At 42.0% G+C, this 8,572-nt stretch overlaps 1 pseudogene; it reads left to right on the forward strand.

Annotated features, from left to right (window-relative positions):
- The first annotated feature begins 8,082 nt into the window (after positions 1-8,082).
- LOC125467080 (5S ribosomal RNA) lies at positions 8,083-8,196 on the forward strand (annotated as a pseudogene).
- Positions 8,197-8,572: the final 376 nt, after the last annotated feature.

Below are 8,572 nucleotides of genomic sequence, written 5' to 3' on the forward strand. Positions count from 1 at the left end.
GATTGAGATGCTTAGCCTAAGCGATGGTTAAAACGTACAGCTGTCTTATCCTGATCTATTGTATGATCTCAGAGATTTTCTACTTACAAAGGATCAACTAGCTGCAGTGAAATAAGGAGAAACATGGAGAGGTCCTTCCATTGGGTGATTTTTGGCTGTAACCGTCTAGGACAGCAGTACAAGCCTGTGGCCTGTTTGGGGGCCTATCACCAGCCTGCCCAAGGGATGCCTGTTCCTAGATAGTTAAATAGGATGATCATCAAAAATCCTAGTCAGCCTTGTTAATTATTGAGCATGGTTCTTAATATGTCTAATTGCCAACCTGTGAAAATATTGGGAACTAGGGTGGGAAACCAGAATGCAGGAAGCTAGGTGATCCTCAGCATTCATCCATCTCCATTCCCAGCCACTGTTGGGCTTGAAAATTCAGTTCATAATCCAGTAAGTGAGTGCTTTCATGGTTATAGTCAAAGGAAACTCAGCCTTTAAAGTGGGTTTGGCTTTGTAGCTCTCAGCATTGCTGGGGTTCATTGTTCTGACTGTCAGCTAGCCAAATGTTAGACTCTTCCCTCAATGAATCAGCAGCAGAGTGTAATAGGATCATATCTGGAGAGAAATCGGAAAAAGGGAATACTGGGCAATGAAAGGGAGATGCCAAAGAGGGAAGAAATAAAGACTAATATATAGATGTAAATTAAGACAGATAACAGAAAGAAATACAGAAAAATGAAAAAAAAACCCCACCAAGTAACATAAATAGGAAAAAAAAATGTTTCTTGACATAATCTGCTCCAGACAGAGTAATAGAGTATATCTCTAACATATCATAAGCAACATTGCAGAACAATCTACTAGTTCTCAGCTTACCTGAATGGTTCAACTCAGGCACGGGTGTGTCAGATCCCTCCATGCAGTAGTACCCTCCCCAACATTCCCCTGTTACTTCCACTGCGTTGTGAAATGCACAATATTTTCCACCATCACAGGGTTTGCATTCAGACAGATGTGCCAAACCTTCTACTGGGCTGTAGGTTCCAGGTGGGCAAGGTTGCCAGTCGTAGCTGGTTCCCTCTGGACAATAAAAACCTATTGTACAAAATTGTTATGATCTGGTATATCAAAACAGATTAGTGGCAGGGATTGTCATACTTTAGGGATAATGTTCATTTACCTAAGTCATGTGTAATGTGTCCTTTTTGAGAAAATTAAGAAATAGCGGTATCTTCCTTACCCGAAGGGCATCGTAATGGCTCCAACCCAGTAATGCAGTATCTGCCACTTGGACAGACCAAACACTCATTTGCATGTGTTGCTGTCATATAGGATCCTGGCTTGCATGGAATAGAATCTGTGGACCCCTCAGGGCAAAAATGGCCAGCCTTACATGGGCCTCCAGTAACCCCAGCAATGGGCCTGGGAGATGAAGCTCCTCCAATACAGAAATACCTGTGAACAATAAGCAGAGAATGTGAAGGTTGTGGAGGCATTGGTGGCAAGGGTCAAGGTATTGGCATGGATAGAGATTGCCTGATTGGCAGAAGGCGGAGCGTGGGGATAAATAAGCCATGTTGGCACTCTGATGTTTAACATAAAGAACTCGGTATTGACAAAAACCAATATCTCCCAGACGGAAGAAATACGTGTTGATATTAACTGACTTACTGGAAACCCATATCATATTTTCCCAGATAACAAATTGTGGGGCTGGATGAACACAGCAGGCCAAGCAGCATCTCAGGAGCACAAAAGCTGACGTTTCGGGCCTAGAGCCTTCATGAAGGATGGCTCTAGGCCCGAAACGTCAGCTTTTGTGCTCCTGAGATGCTGCTTGGCCTGCTGTGTTCATCCAGCCCCACACTTTGTTATCTTGGATTCTACAGCATCTGCAGTTCCCAGGGTGTTTTGATAGAAATGTTACTAAGATTTCTATGTTCAGTCATAATTTAGATTAGATTAGATTCCCTACAGTGGGGAAACAGGCCCTTCAGTCCAACAAGTCCACACCGCCCCTTGGACCATCCCACCCAGACCCATTCCCCTTTAACCCTCACACCCCTGAACACTACGGGCAATTTAGCATGGCTGATCCACCTAGCCTGCACATCTTTGGACTGTGGGAGGAAACCGGAGCACCCGGAAGAAACCCACGCAGACACGGGGTGAACGTGCAAACTCCGCACAGACAGTTACCCGAGGCTGGAATTGAACCTGGGTCCTTGGCTCTGTGAGGCTGCAGTGCTAACCATTGAGCCACCATGCTGCCCAATTTATAAGTGCCAATGTTTGTATCCTCAGTTCCCTTATCGCAAAGAAAATTAAACACCTTTTTACTGCCCTCATCTCACAAAAGAGTTCAAAGAATAGCACTCAGAAATTATTAAGACTTGAGAAATATACTTTTGTCATGAAATTGTAGCATTAGTTTTAATACCGCTGACTGACTTATTACGCAAATCTTTCATTTGAAAGAAAACAACTTGTTAAAAATGGCTGCACAAGTCAAATGACATACAAACTGGTTAAGAATTACAAAATGGATGCTGAAATGACATTAGTAAGGAACTAAATTGTATTAAAATACTTGAAAATCACAATAAACAACAGAACACAGACTAGCACAGTGGCCAAAGGAGGTCGAATGGAACATATTATACGAAGATGAGTACCTACCAGATCTGTTTCTATAGTATCATGATAGTTTGAACAGTTGGGAAATTGAAACACCCTTCTAAAATGGTTGCCTCGTTGTGTGCTTATAGCCAGTTGTCACATGATCAAAACCCTATCTGGGAAGAGCTAAGATTACAAGCTTGTCTGATTAGTAGGAAGCCAGAAGATTGGGAAGCCTTTAAAAACCATCAGAGGATAACTAATAAAAAAGGAATAAAGGGGGAAAATATAAAACATGATGTAAGGTGGCTAGTAACATGAAAGAAGATTGCAAGAGATTTTTTAGACATAAATAAAAAAAGAAAGAGGCCAGAGTAGATATTGGACCACTGGAGAATGATGCTGGAAAAGTAGTAAGGCAGAACAAAGAAATGGAAGAACTGAATAGGTACTTTGCATTGGTCCTCATGGCAGCAAACACCAGTAGCAGACCAGAACTTTAAGAAAGTTGGGGGCAGAAGTGAGCAAAGTGCTTATCACAAAGGAGAATGCTCAGGGGAAGCTGAAAGGTCTGATGATGGATAAATCACCCAGGCCAGATGGACAACACCCCAGGGTTCTGAAGGAGATAGCTGGGGAGATTGTGGAGGAATTAGTAGCATGGGGCAAGGCATTGACATGAATAAAGATTGGCTGACTAGCAGATGGCAGAGTGGGAGTATTAATGGGGCTTTTTCAGGATTGCAGCTGGTGACCAGTGGAGTTCCACATGGGTCAGTGTTGGGGCCACAACTATTCACTTTTTACATTATTCATCTGGATGAAAGAAATGAGGACATTGTTGCTAAGCTTGCAGATGCCACAAATATAGGTGGAAGGACAGGTTGAGGAGGTGGGGGCGCCGCAGAAGGAAGTGGACAGGCTAGGGGAGAGTGCAAAGAAGTGTCAGATGGAATACAATGTGTAAAGTGTGAAATGTGAAGTTATGCACTTTGGTAGGAAGAATAGAGGCATAAACTATGTTCTAAATTGGGAACGGTTTGCAAATCTGACGCACAAAAGGACTTAGGAGTCTTGTTCAGGATTCTCTGAATGTCAACATGCAGGTTTTGTTAGCAGTTAGGAAGGCAAAGGCAATGTTAGCATTCATTTTGACAGAGCTATAATACTAGAGCAGGGATATATTGTTGAGGCTGTATAAGGCTCTACTTAGATTACACGTGGAATACTATGGGCAGTTTTGGGTTTTGTATCTAAGGGAGGATGCACTGGCCTTGGTGAGGGTTCAGAGGTTTACAGGAATGATCCTGGGGATGAAGGGTTTGTCATATGAGGAGGAGCTGAGGATTCTGTATATGTATTCAAATTTTAAGAGGATGTGGTGCCTCTCACTGAAACTTACAAAATACTGTGGGGTCTGGATAGTGTGGGCGTGGAGAAGATGTTTCTACTAGTCAGAGATACTAGAACATGAGGGCATAGCCTCAGAGTGAAGGGGTGGCACTTTGGAACTGAGATGAGGAGGAACTTCTTCAGCCAGAGGATGGTGAATCTGTGGAACTCTTTGCCGCGGAGGGTTGTTAAGGCCAAGTCATGGTGTATTTAAACAGAGGTAGATTCTTAATGTGTGTGGTTTACAGGGAGAAGGCAGGGGCATAGGATGAGAAACATTACAGCTATGATAAAATGGTGGAGCAGACTTGGTGGATCAATGGTCTAATTCTGCTCCCATATCTTATTGTAACATCCAGAAGGGTCCTCTACAGCAAAATGATTGAGAATTTAAACATAAAAAGAACATCAGGTGCATTGGCATCCTTCTCTGGAAAAGGATTGATTGCAGTTGAAGAGCAAGTAGAAGAACTGCCAACTTAAACTGGTCACAAACCCATTGGAACTTCCAGACTGCCCGACAAGCATATAATCTTTTTTCTTATGGACTTGAACTCTTTATAACCCATGTTGCCATGTATAATCTATTATTTTTGCTTGCACGCCAATGAATGTGTGTATGTCATTGGATCTGGGATGGTTTTACTTTGTGATGATATTTAGAAATTTATAAAAATAATAAACAACTTGCTAATACAAAATCTAAATGGATTACTTTTGTTCAGTTTACAAATGGGCAAGTACATTTTGAATTAAGAATGCATGACACTTTTTTAAAAAAATAAGTCAAGCTTTTATAAGCAAGCTTAGGAATGAAGAGAGGAATAACTTCATCTTCTGTATCTGGATGTGGTTGTAACAATTTAGCCTACTGAAACGTTGAATGCTTTGTCACAGGGAATGGCTGGAACAAAGAAGAGTTGGCCACAGAAGTGAAGAAGTTACCCTCCTCCCTCCTTATTTATTTCAGAACCCTCTCCCCCTCCCCCATTTCTGATGAATGGTCTAGGCCCGGAACATCAGCTTTTGTGCTCCCAAGATGCTGCTTGGCCTGCTGTGTTTATCCACCTGCACACTTTGTTATCTCGGCCACAGAAGTGAAGATCATTTGAGATTCTTATAGTTCAAGCCACCATTCTTGCTCCACGGACCAGCAGCCTGTAGTGCTTTGTAAATTGTGATAGAGAATGCAATATATTTTAAAAAACCATTTCACTGCATTGTAAACCTTATAATGCTTTACCCAGGAGCACATGGTCCAGATGGTGACCTTAGTCCAATGTTGTTGCAATACCATCCCCCAGGGCATTGTTCACATTCTGTGAGAGTTTTACTACCAGTACTGTTTGTCCAAGTACCAGTTGGGCATGGAATTGGAACTGTGGTTCCTGTCAAGAACAAAATTGTACAAAAGAAACTAGAAAACATATTTAAGACAAATTTGCAATCATGTGCACTTATAATTCGGAAATGCATTTTAAACCTGTAAATACGTTACATAGAGATAAATGGACCTTTAATAAATAATTGACTGAATTAACAGATCTTTAAGATTATAATTGTTTGCAAACCTAAGCTCTTGTGGTACTGTTCATGAACAACAATGAGTCTCTATCTTATTCCTTATACCTCTGTATTTCCATCAATCTGATTCATTTCATGCTGATACCTTCTCACATTTATGTCAGTTCCATTTGCTGCAGCATTCCATTCTTCTCTCTGTAGCTTCAGTCTCACACTCTGTTCACCTATTTAAATCTCTTCCTTCCTCCTTCATGCTTATGTATGTTTTCTACTCATTCATCAGGGCTCACATATGTTCTGAATTGCTGGTTTACTCGATTTACATGTATAATTTTTAATCAAACTCAAAACACAGAATTAATTGGCAATTGTCACAACAGGGAGAGTATTGGAATGAGTTGAAAGGTACTATTTGTTATAGTGGAACAGTTAGATTGAATCTTCAGATGACCTCCAGTGGCACCAAATTGTATGAGCATGCGATGCCAACATCTTGCAATGTTGATATGTGGTTGGGTAGATAGCTTTCAGCATTCCCTTTTTCTGACTGAGTCGAGGGGTCTACAGGTTTAAAAATGGTAACGAAGAATCACGAGGTAGTCAAGTGAGAAAAGCCTCCTGGTTTAAACAAAATGTAGCTTACTCCATGACAGCAATCATGTGCAAGTTGCTTCAGTATCAGACATTGTTACAAAGGTTATGAGGAAAGATCTGTCCCCATTAAGGACCTAGGATGTTCTGTCTTTCCCAACCCAAACTCTTATTATGTAATCAGATTGGGTGGAGCTTGAAGAAGTCTTCATCATTAACCCTTTTGGGACCATTACCTTTTACAAGGTAAGGGGATGGCAGGACTAACATATGAAGACAGAACTGTATCAGTTCAGACTATATTAATTTGAGTTTAGAAGAATCAAGGGGAGTCTCATAGAAACCTTTGGAATTCTAAAAATACTAGACAGGGTAAAAGCAGGAAGGATGTTCCAGATAGTGGGGCATCCAGAATCAGGGATCACAGTATAAGGATACAGTGTGGGCCATTTATGACTGAGGTGAGCAAACATTTCTTCACCCAGAGTGTGGTGAGATTAAGAAATTATTTGCCACAAAAAAGCAGTTGAGGCCAAAACTTTATATGTTTTCAATGAGAGAAATATCGTTCTTAGGGCTAAGGGAATGAAAGGGCATGAGGCAAAAGTGGGACGTGAGTACTGATTTGGATACCAGCCGTGATCATATTGAATGGTAGAGCAGGCTGGAGGGGCAACATGACCTACTCTTGTTCCTATTTTCTGTGTCTCAACAACACTGTTGTAATGTGCCTGCATGAGGTTGAAACAACTGGGACTAATGCAAGGGCACCAGGTGGGCAGGAGTACTCTCAAAGCGAGATAGATTTATGGTTTTAATTTGGCAAAGAGCACGGAAGAAGGTCCGAGTTGGAAAGAATCAGGTCTGCGACTGCAGGAACAGACCCTGAGGATGAGATTACTTGGAAATAGGCCAATAACTGGGACCAAGGAAGAAAGACAATGCTATTTTACTGAGACTTTAATGTGAACAGGTGATGGAGTCTACACTGAAAAAGTGGAAAGGGCCTGACACAGATGCAGAGAACATAATTTGATACCAGTGACAGCAGCAAAAAGTGAGGCCACCGTTCAAATTAGAACTCACAGCTTGTCGTCATTTGGCTGGTGGTGAGAAGGGCACTACCTTTGAGATCCTTTTAGTGCGACTGGTCAGGCTGCACCACCGCATGCTGCCCTGAAAGCGTCTGCAGGGTGGGGGTAGGCACTGTCACACGTCTCCTTCTGAAATGTGCTTTTGCACAGGAAATCTGGAGGAAGATGCAATGGTTTTTGTCGAGGTTCATCCCAAGCTACTCCATGATGCAGGACTCTGTGTTTTACAGTTTGTTCCCTGGGACGCACACCAAGACAATCATCACCTGTGCCTGGAAGGCCATCTGTTCGGTGAATGAGGCTCTTTGGTCTGAACCTTGTTGATCTTCCAGAACCAGGAGTTGGCCCCAACTGAGTGTCGCAAACCGAAATGTTCCAAGATCCACGATTACTTGCTGAGGGACACAATAAAGTTTGGGGCAGCTGCCGCCAAAGTGCAGTGGGGAAAGACCACTGCCTGAGGTCTTCCTGCTGAAGGTAAATGGGGGTCTGTTATCAGGCCCTCCCTGCACCTCACATGTATGTAAACATAGTCTTACATGTATAAGAGAAGTCTTTGGGTTTTTTTGGGATAGCCAAAGTTCAATGTTTTATTTGTTTGCTTGAGATGCAATTGTGCAGAAGCAAACTGCCTGTGACAATGTATATATACAAAGGCTATTTGAATTTTTTTAAAAAATCAGAGCTTGTACAATCATTACGAACTAATATGGGGAGAAAGAAGTTGAAGGGGACGTTTTTGGGAAAGATCTCAATTGTAGTCAGGAAGAACAAATGAAATTTGAGTAATATGGAGGTTGCTAGGGATCATGGCCTGGAAATTCAGATATTTCTATGTCTACAACATTCAATGTGTTTTTTAGTGGCACAATTTGGCGTACTAGTCTGAAAACACCCAATCTCATCTGACCTTGGAAGCTAAGCAGACTCAGGACTGGTTAGTACTTGGTTGGGAGATTACCTGGAAATACCAGGTGCACTAGGCTTTAGGGGCTATCGTGTGGCACAATGGTAGTGTCCCTCATGCTGAACCAAGAGGCCTGGTTCAAGTACCTGTTCCAGAGGTGTGTAATAACATCTCTGAGCAGGTTGATTATAAAACCAGGGAAGTTAAATACGTACAAGGGAATTTTGGGTTATTACTTTAAAAATGTCACGGCATTACTGGGAGATGCATTGTAGTTCTATGCTGTAGGCTTTTCCTCATCAGTAAATTCTTTAAAGACAATTGCATCATATCAAAATGAGCTGCTTAAATACAGGTGCTTAAGGAAAGTACCTGCTGGGCAGTAGTTTCCAGCTGGGCATGCTTCGCCAGTCTTTCCATCAACTGGGCTGTCAGTGTCAGCCCCATTTCTACA

Source organism: Stegostoma tigrinum, chromosome 32 (genome assembly GCF_030684315.1).
Source record: "Stegostoma tigrinum isolate sSteTig4 chromosome 32, sSteTig4.hap1, whole genome shotgun sequence".
NCBI classification, from domain to species: domain Eukaryota; kingdom Metazoa; phylum Chordata; class Chondrichthyes; order Orectolobiformes; family Stegostomatidae; genus Stegostoma; species Stegostoma tigrinum.